Source organism: Meleagris gallopavo, chromosome 2, assembly GCF_905368555.1.
Source record: "Meleagris gallopavo chromosome 2, MGAL_WU_HG_1.1, whole genome shotgun sequence".
NCBI classification, from domain to species: Eukaryota; Metazoa; Chordata; class Aves; order Galliformes; family Phasianidae; genus Meleagris; species Meleagris gallopavo.
This window is the reverse complement of record NC_139405.1, coordinates 28,268,788-28,290,151: the sequence shown is the minus strand read 5'-3', so window position 1 is coordinate 28,290,151 and position 21,364 is coordinate 28,268,788. Positions and strand designations below refer to the sequence as shown.

Below are 21,364 nucleotides of genomic sequence, written 5' to 3'. Positions count from 1 at the left end.
CCAGGAAAAAAAAAAATCACTTCCACATGAGTGGTAAAATAAAAAGTAGCTGGGGTCTACAGTGCATCTGCTTTCCAGAAACCATACCAATATTGAAAGTTGGAAAGGCAAAGCTTTCTGGAAGATACTGGTGTTCTTGGAACAAGGTCTGCAGTGCTGCTGGGAAGTGTGAAATCTGGTCATTTCAGGGAGTAACACTTCCAGTTAGAATGCTCTGGTCCTTACTGTGTTGTGACCAGCAGAGGATTTTGACTTCAATAATCAAAAGAAAGACAGAAGCAGGTGAGGTTAAAGATAAAATAATAATTATTATTTTTTCCTATGCAAACATTTTAAAAACAAAGGAAAGCCAAGTCAGAAAAAGAACAGAAAACGTAGTACATGAGTACCACTATATAAACAGCAAGTAGTGTACTTCTGCTGGTACAGCGAGGCCTACCTGCAGACAACAAAGAACATTTCTATTTGGCCTCATTTGACTCAGGGGGAAGTTAGGCAAGAGAAAGAACAACGTTGCAGTATAAAAAGACCAGGCACTAGGTTTCTCTGCTTGTTGAGGAGTACAGACAACATACTCCTCAATAACACATGCTGTGTACAAAAGGCAATGTACAGTGCTGTACAATTATTTTCACTGCTCTATTTTACAGTCAGTTTTCCATTGCATTGTCACATTCAAAATCATAACTTTTCAAATTCATTACAATTCAACTGGGGATGAACAAATAACAACAAGCTTTCTAAGGAAAACTCTTCGTGCCTGTTTGAAAAATTATCCCCAAGAACCAATGTAATTTTTCTGTAGCATCATGGAATCAAGGGGAGAAGTGGATAGAAAGTCTTGGCATCTTTACTTCCTGATGTTTAACCTTGTCTCCATCTACAAAGTTTTGATCTCAAAGAAAACACCTCCTTGTGAATTGACAGGCTTCAGAAGAAAAGAAAATCGTATTTTTCCAGCCATCCAGGTTAATTAATAGAAATAGCAGTAGCTGTATCACTGGCTGAAAATCTAAAAAAAAAAGGTATTTTGACTCTCTTTGTTGAAATGCGGGATGGGTTTGACAGAGCTGTGAGGTAAAGAAAGAGTGAGCAAATGAGTGAACACAGCTGTAAGGTGCTGTAAAGTTTTTATACCTGTGTGTTTGGAATGACCACATTACTCATAAGTGGTTGAGCCTTGAGTGAGTTACTCAACTCATTCCAGTTAAAAAAAAAAAAAAAAAAGCATGCTTATTTGCTTTTAATTTTTAGAACTTTGTTGATTCTAGTAGTTGTTTGCCTTGCTTTTTCCTCTTTTAGATGATATCAGGTCAGAATAGGATTTATATGGCCAATATTGTCATGGTTAAAATGTGCACAGAAGGCTTTTGAAAAATACGTAAGGATCACATGGTTGGTTAATGAGATGCCGTGGCACTGGCTGTTGCAAAAAAATGCAAAATTAAATAGCCAGCTTGTCACAGCAAAAGCAATGCTATAAAAATAAGTGGATCTGCTTAATAAATCAGCTTATGGTTATTATATGTTCCAAAATAGAGATTTGGTGAGCTGTTCAAATTCAGTTTCAATGGATTGGAATGAAAAATTATTACAATTGTAAGCGTCGTAGGATAAGCTACCCTACTTTCAGACTGAGGGGTAAGGTGTAATGCTTTGTGAACTGCATGAGAGGGCTTCTGTTTAGGGAATAACTCATGAAATTATAATTCAGGGAATGAGTGCAGAATGACCTAGGGTCCTGGATTCACATGAGAGTTTCTCCACATAAATCAGGCAGAAAGGTTGGTTGAAACTTCTTTCTGTGAGTGTAAAGGTCAGAAATCCTAAAATGTAGCCTAATACATATCAGTGTGATGGAATCCTAGGCAGCAGAACTGCAGGTGAGGAAAAAAAAATCAGCATCAGCAAAGTAGGAAGAAACTGTCTTGCAAGAAAACTGATTGATTTAGGTTGACCCTGAACTGTGGTGCAGTTGTGAATGTGTGTGAGGTCTCCCAGAAGGGGATATCCTTGCCTTTATGAATGCTCCCTGGAAGCATAGGAAGGACAAACTCAGCAGAAGGAGAGACTGATGTTAGCATGAAATGTTTCTCCAGTCTGTGCTAGCAAATGCCTAAGAGTAACTCATCACAGGAATGGATGATGAACCAGATGTGAGCTTATGGGCCAGGCTTAGTGAGCAATATAACAATAGCAATGCTGTGGTAAATGTCTGTTTCAGACCACCTAACGAGAAAAAAAAGTAAAGGAGATCTTCAGGAAACTGGAAGAGTCATGTGGTCAAAAACACAGATACTCATGGGGATTTTAACCACCATAACATCTACTGGAAAGGCAATATAGCAGGGCACAAGTAATCCAAGAGGGTTCTGGAATGTACTAATGACAGCTTCCTAACACAGGTAGTAGATGAACTGAAGACAGGAGATGCTCTAAATGGACCTGGTAATTACAGACAAGGAAGAGTGGGATGGGGATGTGATTGTCGAGGGTAGCTTTGGCTGCAGTGACTGTGGGAAGGCAGTGGTCGGGATTCTGAGAAGAGAAAGCAAGATGAAAAGCAACAATTTAGCTTGAATTTCAAGAGAGCAGCAGACCTGGTCTTGACTTAAAGAATCTCATGAGACATGGTCCTTGGAAGAAGAGAGTTTCAGGAGAGTTGGTTGCTTTTTGAGGATCACCTGCTTCAAGCTCAAGGACAATCTGTTCTGATGAGAAGAATGAAAGAAAGCTCAGACGAGGCCTACATGAATGAGCAAGTTGCTCGCCTTTAGAAATCTCAGGCCTCTGAGACCAGTTGCAGAGTTCAGAGCAAGGAACATTTAACCTCAGTGGAGGAGTTTCAGATTAGAGAACATTTTAACAAAATATAAATACAGAAGTCCCTGGGACCTGATGCATTACACACATGAATGCTGAGGAACCTGGTCGATGTCACTTTGAAGACACTTCATTACCTTTAAAAGATCAAGGTAACTATGTGAGGTTCCTGAGAACTGGAAGAAAAGCAACTCTTACGTTTATCTTCAAGAAGGACAAGAAAGAGCATCTTGAGCACTACAGAGTACACAGCCTCATCTTAGTCTCTGGGAAGGTGAGGGATCCTAGAAACTATTTCCAAACATATGAAGGACAAGAAGGTGAATGGAGGTATTGAGCATGGATTTATAAGTAGAAATTAGGCCTGACCATTCTAGTGGCTTCTGTAATGAGAAAGCTGGCTTTATAGACGGGAGAGAGAAATAGATGCTGTTTGTCTCGACTGTACAACACTTTTGATACCTCCTTTTAGTATCCTTGTTGAGAAATTGAAGCAGTGTGAGCTAGATAATTGGACAGTGTGGTTGCTTTATAACAGGCTGAGCTACTGGGCTCAAAATGTTGTGATTCCCAGCAAAAAGATCAAATGAAAACCATACTAATGGTATATTCTTGGGTGAGTGCTAGGGTCCAAAACTTCTTAACAACTTTGTTAATGACCTAGATGATAAGACCAAGCACACCCTCAGCAAATTTGCAGACATCATGAAATTGAGATGAGTGATTTTTAAATCAGATAGTTTTACTTCTGTTCAGAGCCACCTCAACAAGTATCTCATGAGATTCATCAAAGGGAAATGCCATGTCCTTCTCCTGGGGAGGAATAACATCATGCACCAATACAAAATGAGTCTGACCAGCTGGAAAACAGCTTTGTGGAAAAAAATCTGGAGTCTGGATGGGCAACAAGTTGAACATGAGTTTGAAATGTGTCTTTGTGGTAGATGCCAGCAGGGCTGGATTAGGAAAAGCAACGTCAGCAAGTCAAAGGAGGTGATCCTTTTCTTTCTCAGCCTTGATGGGACAAATCTGAAGTGTTGCAACCAGTTCTGGGCTCCTCAATACAAGAGAGTAATGGACTAGAGAGAGTCCAACAAAGGATCAAAAAGGTGATTAAGAGGGTGGAAGAACTGACGTATGAGGATAGACTGAGAAAGATGGGGCTGTCTAGCCTGGAGAAGAAAAGACTTGAGGTGTAAGAATAGCTGATGGAAGGGAAGCAAAAGTGTAACCAGATGCTTCTCAATGTAGCCTGGAGACAGGACAGGAGTTAACGAACTAACTGAAATACAGGAAATCCCTGTATTCAAACATAAAAGCAAACAAAACAAAAACAACAGTAGCAACACTTCTTACTGCGAGGCTGATCAAATATAGGAATGGTTTGCCCAGAGAGGTTGTGGAGGCTTCGTGCATGGAGATTCCCAAAATCCAACTGTATTGTGTTCTAAGCAACCAACTCTCATTGCTTCTTTGAAGTGGCATATTGGAGTAGATAATGCCAGAGGTCTCTTTCAACCTCAGCTACTCTGTGATTCTGTTTTTTTCCCTCATGACTGAGACAAAACAGTTCCGTAACTGTGGTCACAAGTGGCACTTGTACTGGGACCAAATACTATTTGGGTTATGTTGTCTTACATCCTCTTAAAATAAATTATTCCAGGGCAAAAATGAGGAATTGTGGCAAAGATTGAAGTTTCTGGAGGGTGGATAGAATGACTGCAAGTGCTATTTATAATTTGAGTTTGAGTATCAGCCTTCAGTCCCTAGAGTTTCTAATGTGACATCTTTCATTAGTATCCAATTCACACGAAAAATAAATAAATAAATTAGTAAATAAAGAAATAAACAAATCCTGACTTTACCCAATGTTGATAGGTTTGTGTTAAAACTGATTTTGTTACTTCAATGGAAAATGGGGTTAATTGAGTGAAAACAAGACCCTGTGTTTCTATTATCCCCAGAAGACTACCGTTTTTATGAATAACCTCAATGCACTCATAGAGAAACTGACTATTTTAATAATGTTTATCTTGAAACAGCTTAGTTAAATGTCATCGGAAGAAAACTAGGATAATGTTATTTTAATGATATTTCCTAAAATGGCAGTATAGCAGCATTTGTGGGATACCCTGGAGCACAATTTGTCTTTAATTAAAATGAAGCAAATAAACAAACAAAAGAAGCAACAACCAAAAACAACCTAATAACAAGAAAATTGGCTGACTCACAGAAGTAAATAATTCATAATAGACCGGGCCCTAAATCGTGTAAGTTATTTCTCTAGAGCAGCTGATACAAAGAATTCAGAGCCAATTGTTCTGTATCAGATGAAACCCATCTTTGTGTACACTAATCACACTCAGCACATTTTTTTTCCTCTAACGCTGATAATCTATGATCATTTCCACATACTTATAATTAATGGGTAGACCAACTGATCAAAAATTTTTCCACAGTGCAGATGCAGTTGTTGCAGGTGTAATAGTTCATGTGAGGTACTTGCTCTGGATTGGATTATGCAGTATGCTGCAAGTACTATTGAGCAGCAGCAAAGAAACATTTAAGTTCTTTCTTGCCTCTACATGCACGAGTAGTACCACTGCCTGCGTCTTTTTATGCTTAGTGTCATGAATGTGCTTAGAATCCCTCTGGTTTCAAAGTGATTTAATCAAAATACTGGAAGATCAGCCTTTCACTGAAGTTAACAGAGGCCACACAAGAACTTGTGTACAGATTTCTTCTGTAATTCCTTTTGAAAATTACGGAAATACTGAAATATTAGAAAGCTAAAAGAAACTCTTTATTTGTAGTTGTTTCTCCAGAAAACTATCTCTACTGTCACATCAGCTCTACTAAATCATCTGAAGGTGGGTTCTTCCTACATGGTGAGGACTGAATACAGAGAACTTAATACTGAAAGAAGAACAAATCAGAAACCACGCAAATCATCCAGGTTAGTTCTGATTTTCATGTGGGGAATGGGAGAGGAAATCCTAAAAGTCCTGGGAACCAGATTTTAGTTATCACTTCTTATTTTCTGGAGCTTTCATGATTTTACCTACATTCACAAGGCAAAAGGAATATTCCACCTGCTGTGAGGTGTTCTTCAACACAGAGCAAGGTTACAGCAAAAAGGGCTTTACTGTCCCTAATTACTGATAATCCAGGTGTGTTCAGAAGAAACATAACTCCTAATGGCTTTGAAACTGTAAGCTCCTACTCTTGTTCTTTCCACCCAGTCATCATTTAAACAAAATAGAACTGAACTTGTATCCAAGCTTTGCTACAAGTGTTAGTACAACTGTTGTCATCCGGTTTGAAGGTCAGCTTGATAACTTGGATTTGACTACGATTATAATCTTAACTGGAAGCATATAAAAAATGATAATCTAGTAATGTTCTTGATTTTATGCTCTAATTTTTCTCTTTCCTTCTTATTCAGTCCTTTATTCTTCCAGAATGGCCACCAATTAAAGGAAAACTTAGTTTTTCCTCTTCTGTGTAATTTAGAATCCTTCAGGGCTTCAGTCTGTTAAGGAAAGCTTGTGCATTCACTTTGTGCATGAAGTCTAATTGCACCTAACACTTCATCATTTTAAGTGTGCTTTCTGTTTCTCTCATAGAGCTTGCAGCAATCACAGAGTAAAAAAAAAAAAAAAAAAAGAGCGTGAAAACTTTTTTTCTATGATAGTTCCACTGTACAACAAATATTGTGAAGTCATGTGAGCTAGACCTCAGTCCTCACAATCTGCAGCACTATTTACATGAGTGCAATGAAAGTGTAAAGTGCTGTTGAATTAAGGTGGTGTACGTTTTGTGTGGATGTAAATGATTTATGTGAAGTATAAGGACTGGTGAGTCAGTTGCCACAGCTCAAACTCTCTTAAAATTTCTGCCAAATTGAGCGGTAACTCTTCAACACTTGTCTTCAGAGGTGTGATCCTTGTTGGTATCTTAAATATGAAGAACCCAGATGACTGCACAGCTAGCTGATGAATGAAAATTACATTTGCTAAACTTCACATTCTTTTACCTAAAACAAAGTATAATCTTTTGCTGAGAGCTTCAATTTCCTAGCTGTGTGCGAATATGCATTGAAGAGAAATACGTTTACCTGACATAATTTTTAAACATTAGCATTTTACATCTTTGTAGTCTTTTGGAAAAACAATTTCATGAGATTAGCTACATCTCTCTAGGTGACCAGTTTCTTTTCTGGCATGTGCAAGGATTCGGGAACAAATAATTACTTGGTCTTTGCATACATAACTCTTAAAAATAATCAGGATCAGTACCTACTTAAATATGAGCTGCTTTCTTGGCATACAGCAAGTCATCTTCTGACTCAGGCTGCCAATGATGGAATTAAATATTGCAGAATCTGGGTGTGCCCCTCTTTATGTCCCAGTCAACTTCACGTAGAAAACTTTGTATTTTTTGCTTCCAGAGCAACTCTCAGTCATGCTGGTAATCACATATGTACCTCTCAGCTCTCCAATAGACCATGGGTGCTCTGCATTCCCAGTGAATTGCATTGTCTTGACAAATTCAACAAAAACTGCTTTCTTCTTCCTAGCCTTCACCCATTAATGCCAAGCAGATTTCCAAGAGAACAATTCAGCATCTTTTGCATAAAAGTAAGGAGCCACGTTTCCTTAAAACTTTGTCCCATTTCCAGGACTCTTAAACATACAGGAATTCCTGTAAAGAAAGCCAAGTGTTCTCCAGGAAAGTGTGTGTCACAGATTAAGGCAGATTCTCTGTGATGGAAGTTACGTCCAGGAAAATGAGTGTGGGTTAACATTGGTGCAGTACAGGAAAAATAAACACCCAGAGCCTCAAAGGCCAGAATAATGAGCTTGGCCATAAAGTACTGAAACTGAATGCCATTTGCAATTAATTGCTGAAATATGGTCAGCTGGCTTCCTAATTGATTTCAGCTTCTTACTAAGGGATCAGTGCTTCCAATTAGTTTGCATGTAAACTTCAGAGAATATTGAATAATCAGAGTTTAGCAAGCCACACTGACTGTAAATAATCCTCCTAGCTCTTCTGCAATGAATACACAGTAAACAAATGTCCTCTGTTTGGCATCACAGGTGGAGCCAGGACTTGTTGCAGCTGCTTTTCTCCACTAAGATGTTACAAATGTCTCAGAAGCGCACAGAACTGGCAACCTTGAATGGACTTTTGAAAGGAGTGAGTTTTCTAGATGGGATAGGAGTGGTGTAATAGCTCCATCACCAGTATTGTAAAGAGAAGGATGTTTAGCTGAAGCTCTCTGTGTGCTAAAGAGCTGTTTGAAGACCCACGAGTAATTAATTTACAAAACCTCAAGGTTGTTCTAAGTTGGCAACAGAGTCTTAATGTACCTTGATCAACTGTAGGACCACAAAGAAACAGGCAGTTTGAAGATAGCCATTATTATTCACTCTGGTTTTGTGCTAACCAGAGGTCAACCAAAGTAAAAGCTGGCTGAAATACTTCCCCCAAAAACAAACAAACAAAAACACACACACACACACACAAAACCCAAACCAACATACAAACAAAAACTCTGCATAGTAATAATATTACTTTGCATGGTACAGTGAGGGGAGGCTCTAATTATTGTGTGGTATTTCAGAGACTGAGAAACATTGAAATAACTTCTATATGGAGGATATGAAAGTCTTGCTAATTCTTTAGCTTGTAGTGGCAAAGCAAAAGACTGACTGTATCTGTACTGAGTGGTGGTGTCAGGCATGGGATGCTGCCTAGCTCACTGAGCCATGGTGTTTAAACCCATTGTCAGATGAAGCAGGCAGCCTGGCACTTGGTCTCTGCTCACAATGGGCACTTTTGTTTTTAGATTAATATACCCATGTCCTTTTGACAATGGATCAAACAAACAGTTTGAATCTTCAGAGGCGGAGCAGCATCTCGCAGAAGCTTTTGCTTCTACATTGTATAAGAAATCTGCTTTTGAAAAGCACATAACCAATTTTGGTTTGTACTTCCCTTTCCTCTTGTCCGTTCACTCCTTGTAGGACCCTAAAAGACTTCACCCATGGTGCTTATTATTCTACAATTACATAGATAATATCATAGGTTTTGGGATTGACCTTGGTGGTTAGACTCTAAAATGTTTTTAGAAAGAAGCAGATATTTTCTTTGATCGTTTTATTCCTAGATTCTAAAGGAGCTGCCTGGTTAAGTATATTTGTGCAGTTCTGAGATGTAGACCTTATGTCGTGTGCTGTTCAGAAAGAGAAACATCACTTTTTCTTGTAGCTTCTGGTTTTGTTGTGTCCTATAAGCTGAACGCACAAAAATAGTTTCTATCAAAGATCAACTGGAAGAGGATTACTCTGCAGAACCAAACATTTTTGAAAACTGCAACACTTTTCAGGGATGTATCTGCAGTTCAATATGTACTAATAAAAAGCTGACTTCTCTGGCATCTTTCATCCCAGGCTGTTATTAATACAAGCATTGAATTATATAACATCCAATCTAATGTACTTTTCTGTTGTTGGGGAAATAGTCACAGAAAGAATCAATGATTTATCTAGTTTAATGTACTACTGACTAAATATGAAGCTTGCAGCAAATTTTGAATGCCGTGTCTTTATTTTGTTTAATATACCACACATTTCTCCTGCAACCAGTAATAGAAACCAGGAGTTGTGCTGTAACTGTTAGACAATGCCCTGTGAATGGAACATCCAGATGCTGCAGTGAGAGGAGGGATGGCTTTCACAAGGATTTGTAAGAGCTCTAAGGAACAACATATGTAAGGAAGAGCAGATACTCTTAATTTATCTTCATATTTATAGTGATTTGATCATTCTGGCCCAATGACACAAGCCTGTTTCCTGCTGGGCACATTCTGGTGTTTTGCACATTCTTGTTTTGTGTTTGCAGTGATGGAGCACCACTTTAGCTTCCCACAAGACCCATTTTCTTTCCATCATCGGTCTTTGCCTTTCAGATCCACATCTGCTGCAGTGCCTTTCTCTGCCTTCCTGTAGACAGGCACTGCCTATTTTGAACATATCAGATGAACCTTAGCTGAGACGTCAGCTGGCTGATGAGCTTTGCCTTAAAATGAGTTAGTTTTGTTAACTTTTAACTAATGAGCAAGACGAAGGCCATTTATATTGGTTATGCTGTGTCATAATAGAGTAGAGCGTGCTGAGGAAAATTATTTTGGTAATATGAGCCTACCTAACCTTTCTATCTTGGCCTGCTGCTGCATGCTAGTCTCCAGAGCTGGCTACAGTCTATGGCTCCATATCCTTGTCTGTTGGAAGTGGAGGATATGGGGAAAGTGAGAGAAGGAAACAGTTAATTATTTCTGCCTCTCTCATCTCTCTTTTTCCAATGAGAAGTTGAGGGAATAGAGGGGAAAAAGGGGGAAAAGCAGGGCTGGCAAGGGAAGGGGAAATGTAAAAACCTGTGTCATGCAAAAGAGGGAGAGAGGGAGTAAAAGAGCAGAGACTTGGAGGATGAGATGGAAGAAGTAGCAGGCAGAGATGTGAGTGGAAATTGAAGATTAATAGACTAGTAGAAACATATGAATGGAAGGGGGATCTGACAATTGTAAGATTTCATTTAATTTGCATGTGTAAATCACATAAAACTTTCCTGGGTTCTACGCTGAGAAACGCAAGAGCATAGTATAGCTCATATCAGAAGAACATTGATGAGTCCCCATGGTTTGATATAAAGTTATTAATACTGAAGATGATAATTTGGTAGCCTGGCTAAGTGACTAATTTACTTACATCATAGAATATATGTGTACCTATAGTTAGAGGATACCTGCTGGGCCTGTTCGTGAAGGAGCATTAGTACTGAAAGGGCTGGATTCTCTGTTTTTTACCCACCTCCTTTCACCATAGAATCAAAGAAAAGGAAAGAAATCACATTGGGTTGATAGCAGCAAGCACGCATTCTGTGACTGTTGTGCATTGGTGTATGTCAGGACAGAAAAGGGAAGACAGTGCTGATTTGTCTCCACATTGTTTGGTCTGGTCTGCTGATCTGAAGGTGATATTTTTCCTGTGTAACTTGCTTTCTCTGCTTATGCCATTATATATACATGCATTTGTATATATATGACTTTGCTTTGTGATATGTGTTGATTTGTGTTGTCATCATGAGAGTTCAGTTATTGTAATGAAAAACGACTCATGCTCACAGAGAGCAAACCATCTATTTCCATTAATTACAAAGAGAGAGAGAGAGAGATTTTGCAGATGGTATTACTATCTCTGAAATTCAGTTACTGTTTAACAGGGAATGTGATTTCTCCCACTGCAGACAGCAAGACACACGAGGCAGACAGCTCCCCCGTATTCATCTAGCTATTAATATAAGACAGAGTTGAAAGTGAAGTCAGAAGAAAACAGGCTGGTTTAAACTATCTAAAGATAGAGAAAAAAAGACTGAGGAAAAAAACAAACATAAAAAGCTGGGAAATTAAGGCTTTTTATTTAGTTAAATCATATCCTCATCATACAATCAAAACGATCTGAGCTGCTAGAGGGCATTGCCAATCCCAGTGCTGGGGCACTCAGTGCAGAGCTGTGGGGTCGGAGGGAGGCACTGCATCCCACGGGGCTCCCCACGAGCTGCAGAAACACACGCAGCCTCTGCAACTCTGGGGACTGGGAACGCCCACCCGCGTTGCGGAGGTGTGTAGAGGAAATAACCCTCTGAACCACAACCAAATCGCAACACCCGAAAGCCTTGACTGAAGGCTGAGACGTGCCTGCCAGGCCGGAGCTTGTCCCTTTAAGAAAGAGCAGCACGGTAGCAGGGGCCGGCCCTGCCTCCCAGAGTCCCGGCGCTGGAACTGGGCTGGGAATGGGAAGCAGTTCCTCGGTTGGGGCCGGAGAAGCGCTCGCACAGCTCCAGCCCCGCTCACTCGGCAGCATCCAGCGCGGGGGAGAGAGAGAGCGGCGCTGCGCCTGCCGCGGGATGGACGTTCCTGAGCACTGAGCTCAGCCGCTGTAAAAAGCGAGTAGGAAAATACGCGGCTGGATGAAATTGGTAAGTCTAAACGAAAGGCACATCCTCCACCTCGGGCTGTAGTTTTCCAGTCTCTTGGTTTGTAATGCTTTTCGCAGGCCGCTTCTTTAGTTTTTTTTTCTTTTTCTTTCTTTTTTTTTCCTTTTTTTTTTTTTTCCTTGTCTTCTAAGCAGAGCAGCTGGGAAAACATGGAGGCAAAATAAAAGTGTAAAAAATCGTTCAGTGTTTGTCAGCATTTGTGCTCCTGTTTTGAAACTCTCTTTTTGCATAGACGCCACGCTGCGGGAGCTGGGATGGGGAAACCAGCAAGTGTTTGTGTAGAGGTGGGGGCTGAAAGTTCCTAAGAGTTGTAATTGGCTTTTCTCGTGGACATGACTAAACAGGGAGATTTGAAGAGAAAAAAAAAAAAAAAAAAAAGACTTTTTTGAAGCTTGAAGTGATTTGTCATTTACTTTTCCAGAGTAAAAGCAAATCTCGTCCTAAACAGCTTTAAAATGCAATCAGGTGGGTTTGGCAGGAATAAGAATCTTCTTTTAAACCATGTTATCAGCGGAAACCTTCATGCAAAAGTACTGCTGAGCAACTGCTGCATATGTATGTTTGAGTTCAGCTAAATCCATTGGCAACTCTGAAGAGCAGGGACATTACGTGCAATTTTCTCTGCGCTGGGCAGAGGGCGGTGCTGCTGCGTCTGGCACGGGCCTCCCTGTGCAGCCGCGGAGCTGGTAGAGGCCGGTGAAAAATCGAAGAGGAGAAGATGTTTTACACTGTTAAAACAGAAATTGTTCACGTATGGACAGAACGACAATGTGTAACATCCTGTCAGAGCAGTCGGAATTTTTAATTTTGTTCCCTTAAGAGCTTATGTTTTGCTTGTTTGTAATTATTTGACTTGTGATTATTTGACTTATGAAGAAAAATGTAAGTTCTGATGATCCACTCAGATTCTAATTAGAAATTAGAGCCTAATTATATTCCTGTTTCCTTTTGTGGAAGGTGCTGAGGGGTCAGCTTACTTAAAGAAAGAGAGGAAAAGCATAGAATCTCTTGACATATATGTTGCTTCAGTGCTGGTATGGGTAATAATGAAGAACTTGATGTTAATCAAGCTGTAGACTGAGGAGGGCAACAAGGCTTGTGAAGGGCTTGGAGAATAATGCCCTACAAGGAGCGACTGAAGGAACCTGGGCTGTTTAATCTAGGGAAAAGGAGGCTGAGGGGAGACCTGATTACTCTCTTCCAGTATCTGAAAGGTGCTCACAGCAAGAGCAAGGTTGGTCTCTTCTCACTGATGACAGGTGACAGGACGAGGGGAAATGGCCTCAAGTTGCACCAGGGTAAGTTTAGGTTGGATATTAGGAAACACTTCTTTACAGAAGGGGTTGTTAAGCACTGGAATAGGCTCCCCGGAGAGGTGGTTGAGTCACCATCCCTGGACGTGTTTTAAAACCATTTGGATGTGGTGCTCAGGGACATGATTTAGCAGAGGGTTGTTAGAGTTGGGTAGTATGGTTAGATTGTGGTTGGACTCAATGATCTTTAAGGTCTTTTCCAACCTGAGTGATTCTGTGATTTTGTGAACTAATCATCTAATATAGAAGCATCTTTTGTATTCAACACAAATGCACTGCAGTGGTTACTGCAGTGATCACTAAACTTTCTAGTGCCAGGTAGTTTGGGGAAGGTAGAAGCCTGTGTTCAGGCTGGCATACAGCCTTCTTCATAGATACCTCAGTACTGCACAAGGACAGGGATAATTGCACTGTATTCTTGCTATGTATAGAAGAGTTAGAGAGAATACAGTAACAGACTGTCCTTATCTGTGTGTATGATATTTGCATGTGCATACAGATGTTAATATAATAATACTTTGCTGCTCTTTGGAGTAGGAATTTCCTTAAAAAAGGCTTTAAAACGAATTCAGATATTGTTTTAACCAATGCAGTTCTACTATGAATAGAGAAGGATCGGAGCTATCAAGTTCCTGAGTTGTGCAACATCTACTTGAACTTGGCATTTCTGTTATGACCAGGGGCTTTGGTTGTCACTCAAGGTACAAGATGTTTCTGTCTGGCTTTATTCCTGTTACTTAACAATCACTTGCAGTGGAGTGGAAAGATTTGCAGGTTCAAGTTCTTAATATGAGGCATGCCGAACAAAGCAGATTAAAGGAACTGAAATGACCACATGGATTCCAGTCATTCAGACTCCCAGTCATTAAACCTCATTGAAGAGTTTAGACTGCTACTACATCAACTGAATCAGTGGAGTGAGCGAAGAAAGTCAATTTCCTCATCTGCAAAGGGCTGTTAAGCAGTTATTTTGAGGCAGTGTATCCTTGTGGTATTAGTAGCTCATCACAGGAAAAAAAGAATCATTACATTCTTCATTGTTCACTACAGGTATGAATGGCCCTTTGAAATCATTTACTGGATCAAGGGAAAAATTTCTTTCTTTCAGCATATCTCTGAACTACCAGGAACTAGTGAGATGTCTGACTGATGGACTGAGGAATCTTTTTTTTGCATTCCTTCAAGAGGACTACTTGATGGGATTAGTCAGCTGTACCCCTCCCACTGTGAAGGATGTGACACACCCCTTGGCAGTGGAGCAAGGTTACTGCGAATACCGATAGAGCTGTCAGGCACTCTGGGAAACATTAGACACTAGCAGATGCTTCTCTTGGTAGGAGGCTTTTTTATTCATTGAAAGCAAGTTATCCCCACAATCATCGATGTTCAGCTGAGGTCTTATCAGCTGCATCTCCCCTCTGTTCTGTTGTTCACCGTGGTGTGTTTGGTATTGTCCTTGAACTGATTTCCATTGTATAGTTTTTTTACTTGCCTATTTCCAGTTACAGTGTGTATTTTATACACAGAATTGACAGTTTGATGTGACTGGTCCCATTCCATTTTTACTATGCCCTTTGGAAATTCACTTCAGGATGTATTTTATTTTGCTTCCGAGCGCTTTTCTTAGTGCTGCAAGGTCTTCTACAAAAGTAATGTCTCATGTATTATTCTGTTGGCCCACAGTGTCAGAGGTGGATGTTGGTGGTATGACAGAGAGGTTGGATCTTCCCACCAGTGTTCCATTATGTTTTGTTTCTGTGACAGCTGGCAGCAGAGGGGCAGTCGTACAGAATAGTGTCTGACATGGAAGTGTGTATGAAGCAAAGGTGTTGTTGAACTCCTCCATGCAGAAAAAATTGTACCCATTGACATTCATCGGTGCTTGCTGCATGTTTCTGCAGACCAAACAGTGGATGTCAGCTCAGTGAAGCAGTGAGTGGTGTCTTTCAGCAGCGTCGACAGTGACAGTGGGTCACTTCCACTGGTGCAGATGTTTACAAATGGCATGCAGGTTCTTGTTTGTGCTGGTGAAAATGCAAAGCTAATGGTGGTGACTGTTGGAAAGTAGCATTTTTAGCTGAGAATTTGCTCTATCAAGCAGTGTTATTGTCCCCTTTGTATTTGTTGTAGTTTCCATGGAAATAAATAGGGGGTATTACTTTGGAAGTAACCTTCTTGCATTGCACCTGAGAACCCAATTTGTAAGTCTGTCAGAGGGTGGTGCTGGGGTCATACAATTAACTCCTCTAGAGCCTTCCAAATATTAGCTTAATTTGACATATATTTGTAAGATTTAAAATGTGATGAAAATCCACGTGTTTATCTATGCCAAATTGAAGAAACAGATTCCTTTAATAATTTTTTTTTTTTTTTTTTGGTAGAGACTGCTCTTCTTACCCACCAGTAGATTGTTGTGAAGTTGGCAGTGCTATGAATTCTGTCTGCCATTGGAGTGTTTGTCTACTACTTGCTTACGTTGACAGTAACAGTGCTGAGTTAGTCTAGCCAGAGCAAGAGTCATGATTAGTCAACAAATGCTGACAGCTCATTTTCTAGTATTACTAGTTTTGGTCATTGTTTTGCTGATTTTCATGTTCTTGTTAACTCAGCATTGAGCACATTGTCGTAGTCTAATTAAAGACGCTTATTGTGAAATCTTTTCTCAAAGTATGATTCTCTTTTCCTTTAGACTTTCAGACTCCATGAGATCTGTGATGCTCACGAGCGTGAACTTTTCCTAAGGAATTAATTTCCATCTTCATATTTGTATGGCTATCATCTCATACCTGAAACTATTAATGACTCAGCTCAGCTTTTCCTTTGTTTGATTTGCCTTTTTCTTTTTCCCCTCAGTAGTTCCAAAGTTCCTTTTTTAACCAAACCCGTCAAAATTCTTCTTCAATCTCAATCTGTATCATGGTTTCAACTGAGATAGGGATAGTTTTCTTAATGATGCCTGCTATGCTTTGGATTTAGGAGAAGAACAATGTTGATAACACATTGATGTTTTAGTTGTTGAACATTGTTTATATTAAGTCAAGGACTTTTTTGCTACTAGTGCCACCCTGCCAGCTAGGAAGATAGGGAGGAAAACAGCCTGGACAAATACCCTAAGTGGCCAAAGGGATGTCCCATACTATGTGATATCATTCTGAACAATGAAACTGGGGGAATTTGGCTGGGATACAGGAGTGGCTGCTGCTTGGGGACTGGCTGGGCAGCAGTCAGAGAGTGGTAAGCAATTGTGTAGTTGATTCTCTCCCAAAATCCCACTTAGAGTGGGGGAGCTGAATGAATGGCTGTGTGATGTTTAGCTGCTTGCTAGGTTAAATCATAACAATCCGTTATTGAGAGATTATTTCTTAAATGTCAAATACAGTGAACAAGAAAGCTTTCAAAAACTTTTAGTCCCTCTACCAATTTAATTATGCTTCCAAAACATGGTAGTGACCTAATATATCATTAAATAATCACATTTAAATACTGTACTGACCTTGCCAACCAGTAAATCAAAGCAATAGCAAAATCCTTTTTTTCCCCTCTTTGCTACGCCCTGAAAGCCATGAAATAATCTTCTGAGCACTCAGCAAAAGTATGAATCAAGTTGATGTGTTTTGCAGCATGAAGGAGGGAAAAGAGTCGTGAATTTCTAGATCTCTAGGGATAAAAAAAAAAAAAAAAAGGCCCTGCTAAGATCCTCCTTCCTTTTTTTTAATAATCAGATAATTTAAAAAGACCATGGATTGTAAAGGTTCCATATGAGAAGAAAAGACAAAGTGGCAGCTGGCAATGCTGTTACTTAGCATATGCTGTGCTTTTCAGTGTCTTCATTGAAAGGTCTGTTTTACGCTTGGGAACTGCAGCTTATCTTCTTGTCAAATTATTCTTTTAGAGGTTTTAAACTGATTTAAAGGGGAAGTGCTGAAATGCGGATGGGCAGAAGGATCAGCAATTAATGAATTGTCCTTTGTACCATGTGGTGTATAATGCAATATCGATGTGCAGCAAGGAGGCTAAAGGCAGTCTTTGCAACTGCCCTTCCTAGTGCTTCCCATTTGTTCTGGAGTTGAAACAATAATAGGGCATTCTGTGGTTGTAATACCCAGACCATGTGTCCAGTTCTGCTGCCTCTTTATGAATGTGTCATAGCCTGTAACTTTATTTACATCTGTTAGCTGGCATCATCATATAGGCTCTGTTTATTCTGAAATCCACAGAAACTACGTGAAGAAACACTACAATTTCATTTCTCCAAAAGAATCTTTTTCAAGCAGCTGATAAAACCTAAGCTCATACCAGATGAAAAGCTCCCATGTTATCATTTTCATTTAATTAAAAAAAAAACAACCTCCAAATCCCTTACAGCAGCAATTTTATAAATACTGTGCTTGTGTGTTTCCATGCATGTGCACGCATACGCTGGTGCTTCACTCTTGCATTGCCAGCTTCTGCCTTTGACAGCAGTGTGTGCATTATCATACATTTTTGGGTACAAGACATAGTGATACAGGGGAGATTTGGAGGCGTATTTTTTCCTTTCTTAATTTTTTTTTCCTAACAGTTTTTATTGTAGTTGGAACAGAACCAAACCAAATAAAAGCTTCAGTGTTTGCATCAAAATTGGGATTATTTATTAATTTATTTAGGAAGAAAGCATTCAAAAGTATGAATTTTATCCACTGCTAGGTAAACAAAATGTTTCTGGCAATTTGATATGTTAGTAAAATAAATAGTGAGTAAATGAAATTGTTCAAATTGTATGTGTTAGAAAGCAGGAATCTGGATTTTCTTAACAGAAGGGTGAGCTGTGGATAATTATCTTTTGGCATCTGTATTGACCTGTTAAGTGTGGATCCCGGTAAGAAGAAGGATTAATTCAAAAAGTCTTGATGGCTTCACTGATGATTTGGATTTCTATTATTTTCATTATAAGGAGGAAAAAAATAATGATTTAGTAGTGCTGAAAGGTGCAAAACTGACAGCCTTGGAAGGCCACAATACCTTTGTTCAGTTGCAGAACAAAGTGATGTTTTGAACTGTGGCTTCTCTATTACTGCTCTTTAGCTTTGTGGCTTAGTCAACAGCAGTTCAAAACTGAAATTTGACATCTTTCTGATCAACTTTTGTTTTTTTTCTTTCTCTACATTGTCAGATTACCAGCAAGGAGTTGATCAGTCAGTTCTGATGGCTTCCTCTGTAATCCATTTAGGTTATGCCAACAGAGGTCCTTGTGATCTTTTTGTTTCAAGGGACAAATAACACCATGGTAAACTGGCTCAGTTATTAGGAAAGTCTTGATCAATTAATTTCATTAGAGTAGCTATCAAGTGGGAATGATTTTTGTTTGTTATAAACAATGGATTCAGGCTAGGGACCTGGTGGAAGGGCATACTGTATTATATTACAAACCCTCTGAATCATTCAGTAATCTTACACGGTTTTTCAGTACTCTGCTTGCATTACACAAATCCTGAACTTTTAGGCTCTGTGTTCTTTGGTGTACACGGAGGCCCTTTGGAAAGTTGCATGTGGGCTTTTGCATTTAGATCATCTAGAAGTCAGAGAACATGAACTGTAATAGTTTTCTTTCAGACTGAATGTGGGATGAAAGGGCTGTAAGTGACAGCGGCACAAAGGCTGTGCTAGTACCTACAAGGGTGTGTAATAACTTTAGCACAGACTAAACTTTTGGCAGGATGTTGTATTAAAGAAGATACTGTTTGAAAACATTACACAGACATATTTTCATGTGTGTATATATCTTGTTCCCTTTCTTTTTCCCCTTGAATTTAATTGCCCTTTAATTATACTCTCTGTGGGGGAGGTGGGCCTGTAGGGGGAGGAAAAATATTTCTGTCTAAAGAGTTCTTGGTTGTAAAAGCGTATGTTTTTTAATGAAAGCTGTTTTTTGCTCTTTGTGCTGTTTATTTTTTAATTACGCTGTACTCAGGTTATAAAGTGAAATTTGGCTAGGGAATTCCAACATCCCATTTTTTTCATTCATTTTCCTTACTGGTCTTTCATCACCTAATACTGTACAGTGTTTGGGTTGGAAGCTGTTCAGGGGTTTACTTATTTCAATCATTTTTCCTTTTAAGAAAACACCCCCAAACAAAGAAGTTCTACTGATGTTAGGTTCCAGTCAATAATATGCTTTTGCTATCCATCCAGTGTCATGCTTTAGGTGATTGACTTGTGCATTCCTTATAGGTGAAATTAAAATGAAAAAATGAAAATGTACTACAGCCAGGTTCTTCTTGTCTGTTTTATTCATGCTTTAAAGACACCTTAGTTAGGTGGAAAGAAGGCAACTCCTGCAGGGCTTTAACTTAGAGCACAGCAGTAAATATAGAGAGAACAAGAAGTGTGACTGCTAGGATTAAAGATTTGAGCTCCTGCTTCCCATTTTGATCTTCTTCATGTCCCAAGGCCCAGACAGTCCAAATAGCTCAGAGTTCCATTTTCAGCTTGAGAAGGCAACCAAATCACATAAATAATCACGCACCTAACGTGCAAAAGTCTTTATGAAAATGCAGCTGCTTATACCTCAGCAATATTTGAACTGTCTTTAAAGTCTTGCCTCTCATCTTTATTCAGTGTTTACAGAAGACTTTCTTCAGTACTTCAGTAAGATATGACAATCTGTACAGGTTGCTGGGGGATGCATTGTTATGTTGTAACCTTAATTCTCTGGGAATCAAAGATCACCAGGATGGAACTATGGTACGGAATACTTGCATCATAGTTGAGTTTCCAATCCAACTTTGAAGTTATTGATTTTTATAAAGACTTAATTTAGAAACCACTCTGGTGCAAAAATGTTAGACCAACAATGGACCAGTCCATCATTCTCAGCACTCAAATTTCTTTTAGTCATAGGGAACTACTGAGTTACCGAATAGTTCTAGTGATGCTGATTTTTTGAGGACTGCTTTGTGTGGACCACAATTGAAAACCACTGGAACAGATCAAAAGTACCAGAATAACTTTCTACATTAAAAAAAAAAAACAAAAAAAAAACCAAGTACAAAACATCACGGTCTTTCCTGCCTCCTCAAATATGAGAGATCAGATCTGGTAAACAGTTTTGGTATGTGTGGACAGGGCTAGATAGCTACTGCTACAAGACAGTGTGTGGTGAACTGTCTATATAAGGATATACATTTGTATGAATAATGCTATATGGATATATGTCATTATGAGACTGATGGCTGCTTTAAAGTTGTACAGTTTGGAAGGCCTTATGTGGATTTGATTCTACTCATGGCTATATGTGTGGAAGGGATATACATGAAGTTATCATGCTACTTGGCTTATTGAGCCCCTTATCCCTGTGTCTGAAACTGTGATTTGTTATGCTGTGATATGATCCAAAATAGAACCACAACTTACTGTAGCGGGTTCTTTCAATCCCTTGGGAATGTTTGTCTGGCTTAAATGCATAAAACTGAAATGTGTAATACAGAGCTGCAGCTTATAGATCAACTCTGACTCCATTTGTGGGAATCAATGAATACCTCATGTTTGATGTGCTGTGGGGGAGTTAACACGTGAATTCTTATGTTACAATACTGTATTTTTCATGCTTTTGCATCTTTATGTGCTCTGCTTTTTCTTCCATGTGTAGAATAGAGTTATATTATCCTGTGTTTTTCAATATAGAAGTAGAATGTGAAAAGATTTCTCTTTGCTGACTTTCTTTAATAGTTTCAGAGCCTTCCTTCCAATAAAATTTTAGGCAAGTCTGGAATAAGACAGATAATCATTTCTATACCCATCTGCATGTTTCACAACAGTGACTTACAGAATTGTTTGAATTAGAAGGGATCCTTGAAGGCTAACTGGTCCAACTCCCTTGCAATGAACAGGGATACCTAAGAGCTGGATCAGGGTACTCAGAGCCTAGCGCAGTCTGACTGTTGATTGTCTCTGAGCACATCTGCCACCTCTCTTGGGCAATCTGTTCCAATACCTCACCACTCCTGTAAACAAACAAACAAATCCTTTTTCTTTATATCCAGTCAAAATGTCTCTTTTAGTTTGAAACCATTGCCTTGTCCTGTTACAGCAAACCCTGCTAAAGAGTTTGCCCCTTTCTTTCTTACAGCCCCCCTTTAGATACTGAGAGGCCACTCTCAGGTCTGCGCAGAGCCTTCTTTTCTCCAGGC

General features: G+C 39.4%; 1 protein-coding gene across 7 annotated transcripts in view; it reads left to right on the top strand.

The window, feature by feature from the left end:
• The window catches only part of DAAM2 (dishevelled associated activator of morphogenesis 2), a 206,805-nt gene that overhangs the window by 31,207 nt on the left and 154,234 nt on the right, over positions 1 to 21,364 (top strand). For 2 of the 7 annotated variants that reach the window (XM_085219423.1, XM_085219424.1), the window contains exon 2: positions 5,637 to 5,779. The exons of 4 other annotated variants lie outside the window; for them this stretch is intronic. The gene's annotated coding sequence lies outside the window, so the exon portion shown is untranslated. Of the gene's footprint in view, positions 1 to 5,636; positions 5,780 to 11,564; positions 11,866 to 21,364 lie in introns of those variants that run through there. One more of the 7 variants, XM_085219422.1, reaches the window with a different exon arrangement.